Raw genomic sequence first — 17,349 nt, 5'->3', positions numbered from 1 at the left:
AGCTTAATCCCATGTAGAACTCAGTTAAACATTTCTTTGAAGTATCCCACATTCCTCCCTCAGGTAATGCTTTCTTTGTTATTCATAAATAAGAATAAAGTCCTCCAAAGGGACAGCATCCACAGAAAGCAATAAAGACCAACAGACATCATGCAGAGAAAAATAGATACACACAAGACACCCTACAGAAAAAGCAAAAGCCATAAGCTTCAGACAGATGGGAGAGAAGTAGAGAATTCGAACTTGGGCTTGCTCTTGACCAAACAAGTCAAAATGGAAGTGCTTTGTTATTTTTTTACTCAATGTGCAACCAACACATTTTGGTTCTTCTGAAACTATTTTAAATTCATGTAACAGATGCGCCTGTCAAGCTATCTCTCCTGCACTTTAATTATTTTAGAGACAGCATGTCACTGCCACCATATAGCACAGGCTTGCTTTGAATTCAAGATCCTCCTGTCTCAGAGTAACAAGTGATAAAATTATAAGCATGTGTTACCATACAAAGCTCCAACAATGTGTTTTTATCCACCATATAGCCAGATTTTACAAAAAGGACTTTGTCCCCTTGAGCAAATAACTTCAGAATTTCAAAGTAGTAGTTCATTACATACAACCAGTCAATTGACACTATGAGCAACATCACAGATACATGATGAAAACTGACTATGTGCATTATTAATTTAGATTTGCCTCGCCATTGTTTTCCATTAACTCTCAGATATAATGCTAAAGACAGAAATAATGATGTGGGGAATGTTAAATAATATACACTAGAATTATTTTTAATTAGCTTTAGGAACCATGCTTTTTCTTACATTCCTCCAGAAAGTTAACATGGTAAATTGTTCAGTTCTGACTATTGCTAAAACTTAATAGCAGCCACACAGGAATATTATAGTTACCAAGGATAAGTCAACAGAATGATAATTTTAATGGTGCTTGTACCTATAGAAATTCAGTGTTTCAAGAAATGGTTAACAGAGAAATATTTGCCGAGTACTTAAAATGCCAAGGACTTGTCAAATATCCACCCTATTCTTTGATGAATACTAAATATATCATATTATTGTGTATGTTGTAAGTACAAAGTTTGAGCTATAAGTGACAAGCCTGTTTAAGGTCACAGAAATGACAGACATATTTTACTATTCAAATTGTTAAGTGCAGTACGATGTCTGTTGAGAAGAAGGAAATGATATATTATGATTTATTTTATCAAGCATACCAAAAATAAGGGATATAGAAACTCCTCTGAATCAGTTTTGGTCAAAGAAGCTTCTTTTCCCACTGAGCAGCAGTCAATGGAGCGATGCATCTGACTGAAGTGCTGAGAAGATGAGGCTGATTGCTCAGTACTAAATAGGAAATCTGCTACCACTATGAGGTAAGGAGCATCACAGAAGAGGAGGCAGAAAGAATTCAAGAGCTGAAGGATAGATAGAAGTTCTATGATATAACATGACTAATATATAATAGACTTTCAGTATAAAGAGTAACCTGTAAGGAACCTGCAAAAGTTCAAGCCAGCCATAACATTAAATATATATATTCTTATTTTACGTATCGATCCCAGTTCCCTCTCTCCCTCCCTCCCATGCCCCCGAAACCCCTCCCATCCCATCCCCCCACTCTACAGGGGAGGGTGATGCTTTCTAGGAGGGATCATCAAAATATATCAAGTCATTTGGAGTGGGGTCTAAGCCCTCCCTCCTTCTTCCAGGTTAAAGGAGTATCCCTCCATTGGGAATGTGCTCCCAAAGTCCTTTCATGTACCAGGGATACATCCAGGTTCAACAGTCAGTGGTCCCTTAGACTGCCCAGGCCTTCTAACTGAGACCCATGTTTGAGGGTCTCAGTCAGTCCAATGCTGGTTTCCCAGCTATCAGTCTGGGGATTCATGAGCACCCCCTTGTTCAGGTCAGCTGTCTCTGTGGGTTTCTGTAGCCTTGTCTTGACCCCATTTTCTTATCGCACCTCCCTTTCTGAAACTGGATTCCATGACTTTGGCTCAGTGTTTAGCTATGTGTGTTTACTTCTGTTTCCATTAGCTACTAGATGAGGGCTCTATGATAGCATATAAATTAGTCATCAATCTCATTATCAGGGAAGGTCACTTAAGGTAGCCTTTCCACTGTTGCTCAGATTGTTGGTTGGGATCATCCTTGTAGGTCTCTGGACATTTCTCTAGAGTCAGGTCTCTCTTCAAACCTATAATGGCACCACAACTGACACAGATAATCTCCAGGTCCTACCCTGTACTGAGGAGCAGCTGGCAATTGAGATCTGCTAGGAGCAAGATTATCAATAAGTTTTTGTTTTGTTTTTGCTTTTGTTTTTGTTTTTGTGAAGGACATGGCCACTGGTAGAATAACCATGTTCAAGTGAATGTCTCTGCATCCATCCATACATTTATGGGCATCACTAAATGGATCTAGTGGGTTATTAAAAAATACAAGAAGTGGGGTGATGCTTGTTGAGAGGAATATGCAGAAGTGGCAGAGGTGTGGGAAGGAGATATGATATTTCATTGTATGCATGTATAAAATTTTCAAAAACAAAGAGAAACTAAAATATCAATATGTAAATATATGTATATTGACTGCAAAAAATAAATAAATACATCTTAGCTAATCTCCCTTCAGTTATGCAGCCTGGAAATTGTGTAGAAGTAACAGTTGTGTCTAATCCACTGTTTATGCTATATACAGATATGTAAATCTAATATTAAGAGTAGAAGTCATGCATTTTATTACATAGGAGACAGTAAAAGGAGCCTCTGTAAAAATATATAAGTAAAATATTATACATTATAGAATTCACTCTTGAAAAAATATACAGAATATCACAGCATTTTTAATCTACAGATGTTAAAGCATGATCGGAAATACACCCAGGATTAAGAAGATGATAACAATTTATAGCACTTAATCAGTGCTAAATTACACATTACAGGATCATATAATTGGAATTGGACACTATTTATTTTAGGAGTGAGTAAGGACAAATTGCTCACTGGAAAGGTCCTTAATAAATCTGAGTTTTATCCTCATCGGTCACCTTTAGCTCAAGTTACTCATCTTATTGCAGAAAATATATACCTAGCTGTCAAAAATTTAGTATCAATCAACAATCTCTCTGCAGCCTGGGCTTGCTTTGCAAAAGTCTAGCTGAAATATAGATAAATCTGTCTTTCTGTGTATATGTTTATGCTCACAATACCTAAGTGAACTAAAAACAGACAGAGGCTGTGAATTAAGGCTATGCACCAGTGACTCACAGTAAGGTGAACAAAGGAACATGGAATCACTGTTGTAAATACCAGTCCCAGCAGGTTGTAGAATCAACAGGATTATGCTTTTAATTCAATCCTTGTTCCAAGTTAGGTTGTCTTTTAGTAAGGAAACAAGCTCAAAAGAGGTTCATCTTGTTTAAGGCATCAGCAAAAATTAGAGTGTTCTTTGTGTCTACTCTGTACTGAGAATACAGTAATACAAGAGTCAAAGTATTACTGATACTTTTATGAGACATTAATATATTAACTATAGTCTGTGGATACCCAGTTATGTAGTCATTTAAGATCTGGTTACAAATGAACTTTGTTTAATTTTTCTTGATACATTCATAACTCTTTTAGTGGAGTCTGATTTTTTTGTTGTTAATTACCAAGATTCCCACTTGACTCATATGAATTTGGAGTTTGTAAGTCCGTGTTGAAATACCAAGTTACACTAACAAACACATACCATGAAAATCTATTCACATACACCTGACTGATTTCATTTTAATAGTAAGCAATATCTATATAAAAAATAACTTGGGCACTGCAGAAATGACTCAGCAATTGAGAGTACTAGCTATTCTTGCAGAGGACCCAGGTTTGATTGCCACTCTTCACATGGTTGCTTACAACTAAATGACATCATCCCCAGAATTCTAAGGGCACTGTAGCCTTGTGATACAGAAATATATATGCTTCAAATACCTATACATATAAAATAAATAAATAAAATTTGAAAACATTCATTCTTCTTACTTAAGAACAACACATTTTAGTTTTAAGTGAAGAGTTACAAGCTCCCAGTTATCTGAGACTCCAACAAGCACATGATACAAAGTCAGGCTCTTATTCTTTCTTTATAGAAGTTATAAATCATATATTATAACAAATTCCTGACCAGAGCTATACAAAAGATAGTAACTCTGTCCTCAGAAGCTAGAATGTCACACCCCACAGTACATGAAAATCCTGACTGCTATATTTAGTCTTCCTTGGTAAAGATTATGACTCAGGAAACATTGTCCCAATCAAGGTACCTGGGCAGCTAGTGAGCCAGATTCCAGACAGGAAAAAGAATGTCCATTGGTGGTTATGTTACACAGTAACCAGGAATGAGTGATGACCCATGAAATAATATTATTTAAGGCAGAAGAGGTCATTGAAAAAATAATTTACTGGATGCATATATTAAAATCAATCATTGGATTGCCTGCCCGGAATTGTAGCATATCATGTTACAAATCTCATTTTCAGCATGTGGTTGTCTGAATAAGAAGTACCCCATAGACTCAAGTATTTGAAAACTGAGTCCTCCATTCATGGCATTGTTTAGGGAAGTAATAAATCTGTTGCAAGAGAAGTCTTGTTGGAGGTAATATATTACTGTGTATAGGCTTTGAGGGTCTATTGACTTATAGATATTCCCTATCTCCCCCATCCCCTTGGTTTTTCCTGTAGGGACAAGCCAGCTTTCCTGTCTCTACCACCATGATACAACTTCCCCACCAGGATGAATTCTCTATCCCTCTGGAACTCTAAGCCAAAATACATTTCCTTAATTTGCTTTTGGCTATGATAGTGAATACAAGTAACAGAAGAGTTACAGATAAAGACCTTTTAGTTCCCAGGTTGTGGTGCTGTTTGGTTTAGGGAATAGGGTTTCATTCTTGAAATTAGATAAATAGTATCAGGCCTCTGAAAGCTATATTTGACCCTGGTACAAAGTGGAAACACCTGGTCCACAGGCATATGAACTACAAACATAAATAGGCATATGAACACTCCACATTCCTAACATAGGAGGCAGAACTGTTCCATGCTGCTTCTGCATTTCCCGCCATGAGGAGTTCAGCTAGGCTGAGCCTTTCTTCTGTCAGTTCCTCCCTTTGGGGATTTGATTACAGCAAGGTAAGAGTAGCTAATCCACAGATGCACTAACTACCCACTGACCTGTATGCCAGTGGGTCTTGACTTCTCTTTGTAGGACAAATACACTGGACTTTTGTCACACTGGAATTTCTGATTGAGGTGCAGAGACTAAATCCTGAAGGAGGTTGCCAAAGAGTCATGTGAATGCAGAGGCAGGAAGACCAGTATGTTCTTAGTAAATTGTAAAGTGAATTCATAGTAAAATGGAGACTGCAAAAGAGAAGAAGGTACCACAGAGAGTAAGGAGCTGATATAAGCATAAGAAGATAGAGAACATAACAGGCAAAATGGGATGGAACCAAGAAAGAAGTGAGTGATGGACAGAAGGAAGGCAGGATGGATGGATAGGTGGGTGCATAGTGGGAGTGAGATCATGTAGGTGGGTACAAGCTGAGAACAAACATGGAGTTCAGAAACCTAGAATAATAACCAGTGCTCCAGACACAAAAGCAGTCATTTATCCATCCCTGTAATTTCTGTAAGATATTTCACAGTGTCCTAGTAAACTAACTGAACAAGTTTCAGGAGGTGCTTCTTTGTCACAATTAGGATATCTTAGCCATAACGGCGATTAGATAATTCCATGACAGTGTACATATGTCACATATTCTGATAAAAACCACACATAACTCACCATCAAATTGTAGCTGATTATGTAAGTCATTGAGTGACCTAGGCAAAATCTCTCTAATTCTGTACATTTCTACAATAGTACTCAGAAACCCAAAGTTCTATGACTATGTGTTACTTACAATTTAGAAGTTAGGAAAAATGCTGAAGCAATATGGGGGTCAGACATACTGTGTAAAATTCAAGAATGTTCCTAAGAAGATGCAGGGTTGGGCATATTAAAGGCATCTCTGGTAACTTTAAATAGCTACTACAGAATCAAAAACTGTCCAAGTGCTGACACAGCAGGGTTTATCCTTTGGGAGGTTAAGACTCACTTACTCCCCCCGCCCCCACTCCTGGATGCGATTTGACAGTGTATTCCCAAGATGCTCCCTGCTGCTAATGCTCCTATTTCTATCTTGAAGCCTTTTAATTTGTATATTCCCCAAATGGCTATGCCGGCATGTCAAATGGGACTCTTGCCTCCCTTGAAGCTCCTAGCTCTTTGATAAGGAAGAGCAAGCTGGCAAGAAGAGCTGGCATGCCACAGAAACCCATGTAAGCAATCAACAGCTTATTTTCAGCCAAGTACAATTTTATTTTTCTACAGACCTAACTAAATGTAGACTATCATAACTGTCTCTTGCTAGCATCAGGTTCTCATGCACAAGAGCATTGCTAGGCTTCCTAACAGATGAGAGTTTGGGGAGCTTCAACATCCCTGCAGCAGGTGCATTTCTTACATCTGTTAACATTACCTCCTCTTACTTCATTCAGTGCCAAGAGCCCTGAGTTTCTGTTAAAAGTCAAGGATAGATGCAATGGTTTTCAATTCCTCCCCTAGAACACAGGTGGAAGTGATTTTGAGTTTCAATTATATTGGAGAGTAACAAGAGAAATACTGGAAGGTTTATGGTTTATGTAAATAATGTCACAGTTATGTTTTTATTTCTTTGTTTGTTTTTGTTTTGTTTTGGTTTTTATGACAGGGTTTCTGTGTATTACTTTGGAGCCTCACCTGGATCTATATCAGTAGACAAGGCTGCCCTCAAATTCAAAAATATCTGCCTGTCTCTGCCTCCTGAGTGCTGGGACTAAAGGCATGCACCACCAATGCCCAGCTCAAATTCTTGTTATTAAACAATAATGGGAGGAAATGTTAGAATCTCGCTTTGGGTTTTGCCATAATTGCTAAAGAAGATATGATTATAGAAATCAAAAGAATGTTTGCTAACCCAATAGCACAGAACATATGTAATTTATAAAGGCAGTTATTACTGAGGGCTGCTTCAACTTTTGTTTTAAATAGCATTATTTTAAAGTGACAAATAATAATTGTATAGCATTGTAGGGTAGTATCATGTGATCATATATCTCATATGCAATATAGAATGATGAAACAAACTAACCATATGATTGTAGTAACACCTTGAATGGGTGGTGAGAAATTAAAGCTCAGAGTTAGTTATTATGTTGTATAAAATATGTCAAATATAGACATCTTACAATATAATAGATGTCAATAGTCAAATCATATGTTTAAACAATGCGTCCTTCAGCCAGCACCTCTCAATTCCTCCAGCTCCAGTCTCTGTCATCATTCTTAAGAATGTAGACCCTCCAAACAAGTGAGATAATGAACCATTTGATCACTTATGTGTTCACTTCATGTTCTCTGTGTTTGCAGCACATAATTAACTATTATTTAGTCCTTTAGTGCTAGAGATATCACTCTTGTTCTTTCTCTAAAAGGAAAACATCTCAGGAAGGAAATTTTATTCTCTATACACTGTATGCCAAGAATTTTATGGAACTCTTTGGAACTTCGAAACAAAGAATCATTTCTAAACTTGTTTCCTCCACATTGTAATGGCAAGCTCAGCAGGGATGGCCCCTAGGCTACATTTTACTTATGATTCTCTATGAGTTTAATCTTTCCAGCTTACTCATTAAACGATCTCATATTCATGTGTGGAATTGTGGTGTGCAGTCTCCTAGTTATGCAATAAGGAAAATTTGATCTTGAGCAATCATTGTGATGGAAAAAAAAAACAAATATAAGGACTTATCACAGACAGAATAGCTCCAGCATGGTACTACTACACTGTGGAGAAATTAAGGGCAGAAGCAGGGCCATTTTCATCCCGGGCTACATTATATGCTAGGGAACTGCATTACTTAGGATGAGTTAGGCTCTGCTATAACAATCCAGAATGTAATGGCTTAAAATGTTAAAACTTTATGCTTCTCACAAATGCTGTTGCTACTTATTCCATTTCATTTCTCCCTCTTCCTTTCTTTTCCTTTTTCTCTCTCTCTTTCTTCCTTCTTCCCTCCCTCCCCCCTCTCTCTCTTTCTCTCTTCCTTTCTTCTCCTTTCCTTCTTTCCTTCCTTCATTCCTTCTTTCCTTTTTTAAAGTCTACAGCTCTTCTTAAGTTTTCATTAGCTACAGTTCCCGATTAAATTCAACGTGTATCATTCATTAAATATCAACTGAGGGCTATTCATTCCTAAGGATTTTATGAACAAAAAATTAAGGAAGTGACATGAAGAAAAATATAGGTCCCAGTGAGTGATGGTTTTAAAAGTGCCTTGAGGGAAGGAACATCCCCAGAATGCCATTCTATTTTCCCTTTGTTTAAGCATACTTACTGTGTCTTTGTCTTATGCTCATGAGCGGTGCTTTCAGCAGTTGCCTGTCTCTTTTGCTCAAATTATTTCTATCAGATCTGTCTGTGTGTACCCTTGATGATCCTTTTCTCTCACAGCTGCCAAACCTTTAGTGGAAGTTTTACTTCTACTTTACTCACTATTATCCTTCTTGCATAGTACGGATGTAGAAGATTATTCTACACCTGGGTCCAATCATCAACTCCCCAAGTCCCTGAGTTTTCTAGCTCTTAAAGTTATTTCTGAGGATACCTTATGTTCTGCCATTACCATCATGGTTAATCTTGCCGTTCGCTGAGACATGGTGTCCACTGACTTTGAAGAGAGCTGTACTTACAGGCTTCTTGTAAGTTTCCATTCTCCTAGTAAGGATCCAGTTAGCTTTTCTCTTAGCTCTAATCTTTTATTTCAAAGCTGATGAAAAGGTAAAAGAACCAGGACCACTTAGCTAAGGCACACCTCACATCACAACAGATCTTAATAGGAAGGATAGATTAACTCTTCCTTGCCAAACCTCCAGTCTTAGAGACCTATGAACCCCATCCCACTCTTATTTCATCCTTTTCAGATGAAAATGCCTGCTCATGTCACTGCACAAGTACACTAGCTTGTTACTGGTTGTTTCAATGTTCTTAGTTCAGATATTGCTTTAACAACACTCCATATTCCCATTTACAGGGCAATATTACCCAATCCTTAAAGGGAAGCAAAATTAAAGCCATGAAAATGTTGGCAAGATAGGCAACTCATTTCTAGTTCCAACTCTGTACAAATGGCTAGGCAAATATATCAAGTTTAATATAATTTTTATTTCTTTCCTCCCGATCATTTTAATTACCTATTTTACAGATTCTAATTATACTATTTCCTTCTAAAGCACACCTCTCCTTGCTCATTTTGAAATTCATGGCTCGCCTTTGGTTGTTACATGTGTTTCTAAACACATAAGCACAGCCTGTTTTAAGTTACTTTTGTGTATATTTTCAGGGCATCTTATTAGATATCCAATTGCTAGGCTCTTTCTGTGGGAAGACTATCTGTCTGCCCTCAGATTTCCTTAGTCAGTTCTGTGTAGATGAGGCCTTCTGGCTCTGCTCCCATCCAAGTTATCATATCTATAATTGCTGTCTTTCCATAAACTTTAATGTTCAAAGCATGGATTGAGGACAATCACTATCCATCATGGTTATATCAGTGAGTACAACTTCACAATACTCAGATCATGATAGTCATGATTTTGAGGATTTTAATATTATGATATATTTTTATTGATTTGTTTCTTTGTTTGCTTGTTTGTTTTTTCAATTGAAGATCAATTCCAGAACAATTTGAATGATAACCAAGCACTTTACCTTTGCCTACAACCCTGAACCATTTTGATTATGTTAAAGAAGGAGTTGCAGTGTATTTTTTATGGTCTATAAAGTATATACACTCCTTAATTTCACATGAATTAGTAGGTTTAAAAACTGTTTTGTAATTTTGACAAGCTGCACGTATCTTAGTTGAATTGTGACAAGGTAAAAGCTGTGCCTTGCTATGTAGAAATCAGTAACATAAGCTTATTTTGGCAGGCCATCTGAAAACCTATCTTAGAGCAATCAATGAAGATTTTTTGTTGCTATTACTTCTTGAGTTCCATCAAATAGCAAACCCAAACTTATAAGACATGATTTTTTCTTTGTTGAAAAATGGTCAAATGACAGATCTTTTGTAATTATAATACCAAAAGGAATTCTGTAGAAAATAACCAAAATATTAAATACCAAAATGCTGAGGATGATGTAGGATCTTTTCTCGAATATTGTCCTTTCCATACTTCCTTTGTTTTGCGAATGGAATATATTTATTTAAGGCACCAGCTATAGCTTCTTATGTTATAAATGGACAATTTGTGTCCAGTTTTTCTGTAACACTATTTTTCTAATGTGGCATAACTGATATCAAAACAGAGAGAAAATAAGAGGCATGATATTCATTCTTGCTTTTATTCCCATTAGTTTATAAAGAGATATGTGTCAGAAGAGCACAGTAAATAATGCAATTTGATCTGGTGAATTAGAAAGTTGATATTCATAACTTCCGGTTTTCAAAGCATATTGGACTTAGAGAAAAGAAAAGATCCAAATTTTTGCAATGTTCCTTTAGGGCAACATAGCAACATCCTTCCTATTATCCACAAAGAAAAGTAAACAAGAAGAACTGGACCAAGTGACACAATCCATCCACGCATTTTTCATGCTTATGATTAACAATTTCTACATATTGTAATATTTTAATGATTAGTCAGAATACATTCATACAATATAATTCAATATAATCCACACTAGGATTTTTTCATCTTAATTTTTAAAGACAATGCAATTTTTTAAATCTATATAATATTTTTGAAAGGAGAAATCATAAACAAAAATAAAAATCCCATATTGGCTCCTTTCTTAGTGGGGCAGTAATGGCATACACCTTTAATCTTAGCACTGAGGACTCAGAGGTTACTGAATCTCTGAGTTTGAGGCCAGCCTGGTGTACAGAGTGAATTCTAAAAAAAAAAAAAAAAAGATTAAAAAACTAGTGAATTGCACATTGTCACATTGTCAGACAGTGGCCTGTTTTCTTATTGGCAGCAGTCTAAATTCTAAATTGCATTAGGTAGAACAAACACAGAAACACAAGGCCACGGGGATGTGTTTTCTGAGTTCTAACATTCTCTCCTGGTATGCTAATGCATCTCTCAGCACAGGTAACATTCCCTCTACTAGGGAAGGCTCTGCCAGCTATGAAGAGAAACAGAATGAATACAAATTTTGCTCCTGTTAAATATCTCTCTGCTATATCAAAAAGTCCCTTAGGGTCTGATTATATTCATTAAGAGCCAACAAAAATTCTGAGCATTGTTTTCTCTCTGGCCAAGATGCCAGTAAGAGAAAAGCCAACAGTGAAACAGTCAAACTGCCAAGAATCTAATGTTATAGCCTAATATTTACGACCAAATAACAATCATTATAAAAGTATCATTTGCAGAGGGCCTGGCACCACAGCAAGTATTTGGCATTCATGATGCCTAAACCTACAAAAGCACTATTGTTTTTCTTACTTTATAGATTTTGGGAAACTGAGGCTAGAAGCAATAATCGGTGAAGCATTTGAACTATCAACGTCTCTCTTTGACTTCATTACTCATAATGAAACTTCATCACCTTTATCAGAAACCACATATCCTGACTTTCAGTAATTGGATTTGTTTTTGGCCTTGGAGGACAGGCAGGTCAGAATACACAGGAAGCTAGTCTGCATTGATTTGAAAGAAAGAGTCTGCATATCTCCTGCATCATTATAGCAGAAGATGAAATTGTCTACCTAAAATACACATTTCCATATTACCTTACTGATAAAATTCATATACCATAAAACTCACTCTTCAGGGACAATGCGGTGACTTTAAATGTGTCTACAAGGTTGTGTGATCTCTACTACTATCTACTTCAGAATATTTTCAGCAGTACCAAGAGAAATCTTGTCATAATGAAAAGCCAGGCCTTTCTCATTTCACTTCTTTCCTAGAAACAACTAAATAATTGTCATTATAATTCTCACTTTTCTATACATTTAATATACATGAGGCCATATATTAACTGTCTTCTGAGTAAGGCTTGTTATTTATAGTATGTTCAAGGTACACTGTAACATAGGTAACAGTTTATCTCATATTGCATTTTAATTGCTTAAAGATGATCTGATCTATACCAATCCTCTATTTCTCTAGATACACCCTAGCCTTTATTTGTGATATTTGTGAAGCAAGCCTACATTACAAAAGCCTATATAATATTACCATCTCAGATTTTTGAGATGAGAAAACTGTTGTCTACTCAAATATTGGAGCAAGAATTCAAGTTCAGCTGTGTGAACATGAGACTAAAATGAGTTTGAAGTTAGCTGATGGACATATGGTAACGACAATTGAATGGACCATTCAACCACTGCACAAAAAACCTTTGCTTCACCAGAGAGATTTAATAGCTGTGCTAAGAATCCATACTAACTCTGTGTCTGTGTATAATGAGGATGCTGAAAGCATATGCTAGGTAAGGATGTATAGAGCACAAAAAATAAAAAACTAGATGATAGGAAGGCAGAGGCATGAAGAATTCTTGATTACAACTCAGCCTTGCCTTCTGAGGTTGCATGCCAAGTACAAAAGCCATTCGGATTTCTTTTTAAGATAAGCTGGGAAATACCATTTAATATGAAAGACTCTAATTTCTAAATGTTAGTTAAACCATTCAACATTTTCTTCTTGAAATTAAAATTTTTTAAACATATAAGTTTGCATCATGACATTGGACTGTGCTGTGCAATAGTGAAGCAATTCTGCAATCTCCACATTTCCAATAAATACTGGAGGCTAGGAAAAGAGAAGTGCTCCTTAGGGTGCTTGTAGGCAGAATGATATGACAGATACTTCAGTTTGGATCTGTAACATGTGGAACTACAGGGGTTTGCTTCCTCCTGACATCAACTTCAGGAACTGAAAATATTTTGCTTTTTTGTTTTCTTAAGGTATGCTTTTCCTCAAAGAAGAAAACCCAAGCATTGTTAACATTGAGCTGCATTGTTTATGTAAAATTCATCCTTCCTGTTGTAAGTTTGTAGGACTTGAGTAATATTTTATGGCTAAAAATAATTGGGCAAAAGTGCAAACCAATTTTACTTTATCCCAAATATAATTTCTACAATGCACCATTCCAGTGTTTTGGAACTGTCATAGCCATCTGACAACCAGAAAGTCTACCTTAAGTATTTTCTCCAGAGGAAAGGAAATGGTCCCTGTTGCCCTATTCCAGCATTAATTTACGTAACTTCACTAAGTTAATTTATAAAAGCTAGTAAAAAAAGCTCATGGCATCACTTAGAAATCACTAGTTCTCTATGTTTCCAAAAAACTAAGGATATGAAGCAAGATGAAGTACAGATAAGAAAACATTCCCTTGTCTGGGAGCTTACCTTTTAGGGCAGCTCCTAGTGCCAAATCCTGTGGAGTTACTATGTGTCAATAATACCTACAATAAAAACAGAATGTACATGTTAACACACTATTCAACAAAGGCTTGTATGTAGTTCATATTTATTATACTATCCCTTGAAAAATTAAATTAGGAGGGAATGAGAATTAGATACAGCTGGTTTGAGCTTCCATATTTCATACTCTGCTGTGTCTTAGTAAGCAAATGTCTTGACCTGTCAGTTCAGGACATTCTTCATGTCAGTTGAATGACATTAGACACTGGTAACATTTTGTATTTTGTGCTACTTGGATTCAATGAAAGAGATATTGTGTAAGAAAGTGCATCAGAGAGCTTTAAAAATAATAAAACTCAACACTAAGCTATGTCTTGTTGGGGATTTGTCTGGTTGTTTTCGGTAAATGAGTAAGTGAAAAATGGAGATTAAAAAAAAACAGCAAAAATCACTCCTCATTTAATTATGGCATGTCTCATCTCAAAAATCTCCAAGTAAATCTTTAATTTTGAAAGGAGGTTTACCACAGATCATTACATTCCTGAAGAACTCATTTTATACCTACTTTCTAAGAAACTACACCTGTACATACATATGTGTGCTGTATTTCTAGTTTCTACCTAAAATACATCACTTCTAAGTAAAGAAATTGTGTTGTTCCATTCATTGTAAATGGTATTATACACATGTATATACCATATATATATATACATATATATATATATATATATATATATATATATTACTATTTTCTATAAAGAGAGAATATAGACACTCTAAAATATCTTCAAGTGTATACATGTGGTTTGTTGTTGTTTGTTTTTTGGGTTTTTTTTTGTTGTTGTTGTTGCTTTTTTTTTTCTAGACAGGGTTTCTCTGTGGCTTTGGATCCTGTCCTGGAACTAGCTCTTATAAACTAGCCTGGTCTTGAACTCACAGAGATCTGCCTGCCTTTGCCTCCCAAGTGATGGGATTAAAGTCATGTACCACCACCACCCAAAGTGTATGGGAGTTAAGGATAAAAAAAATCTCTATACTTATCAAGTCCACTAGAGTTGACCATAGGAAGTCTAAGAAATCCATTCTTCCATCTGGCTTCTCCTAGAACAATATCACCTTCTGATACTTGCAACCAACTGTACAATCAGACATTATTAACAGGGAAATGGAAGTAAAACATAGAAAAGAACATAAATACCTACAGGCTAGTCATTCAACCACTAAGCTGACTACAGTTTAACTAGTTAGTTCACAACTTAGCTAATTCACCCCAGGGTCTCAAGCAATCTTCAGTGAATCTACTGTAATTGTATGTGAGTTGGGCATGACTTATCACAGGTCCTCAATTCCAATCTGTTTATAGATGTGCTTTCTGACATATTTAATTACATTATAATTAAGTGACATAAAATAATGTGTTTTATTGATTAACTATAAATGTATCATCACTTTAGTGCATACTTTCTTCTCCTTGTCAAGATAATTAATTTCTATACTTAATACTTAACTTCTTTTAATTGCCATAAGTTGATATTCAGAGAAAAATGATCAAAACCTTGTTGCTGATATTTTTGATATGGGCAGAGTATAACAATCTCCCTACCATTTCTCACATATTTCAGTTTGTAACATTCCAAATATGATTATGCCAAATATAACAAAATGTTACTTATAGAATGGGAAAAATTCTTCTATATTCAAGTTAGTTGAATCACAAGTACAATACCATCTGTTATATTTGAATATGGTCAGTCACCAGATGTATGGGTTGTCTACAAAAGTTCAGTATTTAATTTAAATTAGATTTAATCTTATCATACTAATGATAGCCTCTAGTAGGCCTCTAAATCTCTACATTGCTGTTAGCTTCAGAACCATTTGTAACTATTGGATCCATCAAGGAGTAACAGAAGTGTTGCTGCTAATCTCAAAATCAATATATATATATATATATATATAGTCCAAAATTCAAATATTGTTAAATATGTCACATTTATATATACACATATACCTATTTACATATATACATATATACACATATACATATAAACAAAATCAAAATGGGGATTAAATTTATTCTATATGGTAAAAATAAATACTTAATAAATACTTAAAAAATTCAAGTGTGTTTATGTTAAAATGTTTTTCTTTAAATGTCCAGGTTCTTGGATGTTGTTAGCATGGTATTGTGATTTAGTTATTTACTACCCATGAGATCATCCACGACTCTTTATTGATAAACCCCTCCACTTTATCTATGTATAACAAACAGTAACATAACATACCCTGAAGGAACACAACTGGTACAGCAGCTGCCTTCCATGAAGAAGTTGGGGGCAGGGATGCATAAGGTAGGAATTCTTAACATACAAAGCTAGTTTGTTGAGAAGACTACAGCAATAAGTACCCAGAAGTATTAAGGACTGGCATAGAAGTAGTGCATGTCCCTAACACAGGCTTTTGGGAGGTAAAAATGGCATGAGAAACTGGAGACCATCTTAGGCTGTATAGTGAGCTGGGGTAAGCGTGGGAAATAGGTGACACTATTTTAAAGCAGAGCAACAACAAAATAGAATTATTTTAATTCTCAATTTAATCATTAAGTAGTAGTAACAGTCCAGAGAGAGAGAGAGAGAGAGAGAGAGAGAGAGAGAGAGGAAAAGAACATGGCAGCAGGAGACCAAGATTAATAAAATTTAAAAAACAGAATCTTGCAAAGAAGAGGAGAGGAGAGAGAATAACTTGGGATTGGTCTCGTGAAGATCTGTATCTGTATCACCACCAGGAAAGGCCTTCCAACTGCAATGGACCTTTCATTTTAATTGGCTACATCTTTGGGATCCTCAATAATTAATATTAATTCTGTACTAAGCCAATATAATTCTCTCTTTTATGGAACTTGAATGACAACACTGAGGGCTGGGGGATATAAGGTAGAGATTCTTGACATTCAAAGCTAGTTTGTTGAGAAGACTACAGAAATAAGTACCTAGAGAACACCAGAGAGGAAACAACTCTTAACCTGACTCTATGAGGAATGAGGCTTTGAAATTGGGATGTGAGCAATGTGAGAAGCAGCCATATCTCCTGATTTGTAAAGTCAAGAATACTTAAGGTCAGGTATTTTGTAGCTTTCTGAGCTTAGGTGACTATCATTTTGTCTGCCATGTAGTTTCTACAACCCTTCTTACATTACCTAGTTCTAGCTTTGTATGATACAAGTGAATAGCAGAGGATAAGAAAGAGATCCCTAGTTTTGCCTTTTTGCCTCAAAATACTAAGACTATGGAAAAGCAATTACCATAAATAAACCAAGAAAAATCCTCCTCAATACTAACAATATTGTGTGTGTGTGTGGGGGGGGGGTGATGTGTACCATCTCCCTTGAGAGGAAATATTCACTAAACAATCTCCTGAATGAACAACTGCAATCACAGCCAGATATAAGTTAATAGTTCTTATATTTCCTTTATTTTTCTGCTATGAGTGGGGGCATGTTCATTTGTGATGTACGCATGTGTGAGAGTGTACAGATGCACATGTGTGTATTTGAATGGAAGCCAGAGGACAACCCTAGCCCAGGACTCATTCCTCTGTCTCCTTCAACCATATTTTCTCTTATTTTTTTCTTTTTCATTTTTTTTTTTTTAGCCATGGAGCCCCTTGAACTTTCCAAGTAAATAAACCTGCTGGCCAGTGAGCCCAGGAATCGTCAAGCCTCTGTGTGCATGCCACTATGCCCTGTCTATTTCATGTGGGTTCAGGAGACTAAAGTCAGGTCATTGTATTTGCAAGGAAAGAATTTCACTGACCGAGTCATCTCTCAGGAAGCCTTGCTT

At 36.0% G+C, this 17,349-nt stretch overlaps 1 protein-coding gene across 2 annotated transcripts in view; it reads right to left on the bottom strand.

Moving 5' to 3' along the window:
* Cntn4 (contactin 4) overlaps positions 1 to 13,552 on the bottom strand; it is a 729,371-nt gene extending 715,819 nt beyond the window's left edge. For both annotated transcript variants that reach the window (XM_051203477.1, XM_051203478.1), the window contains exon 1: positions 13,496 to 13,552. The gene's annotated coding sequence lies outside the window, so the exon portion shown is untranslated. The remainder of the gene's footprint in view (positions 1 to 13,495) is intronic.
* Positions 13,553 to 17,349: the final 3,797 nt, after the last annotated feature.

Source organism: Phodopus roborovskii, unplaced genomic scaffold (genome assembly GCF_943737965.1).
Source record: "Phodopus roborovskii unplaced genomic scaffold, PHOROB, whole genome shotgun sequence".
NCBI classification, from domain to species: Eukaryota; Metazoa; Chordata; class Mammalia; order Rodentia; family Cricetidae; genus Phodopus; species Phodopus roborovskii.
This window is presented reverse-complemented; position numbering and strand designations above follow the sequence as displayed.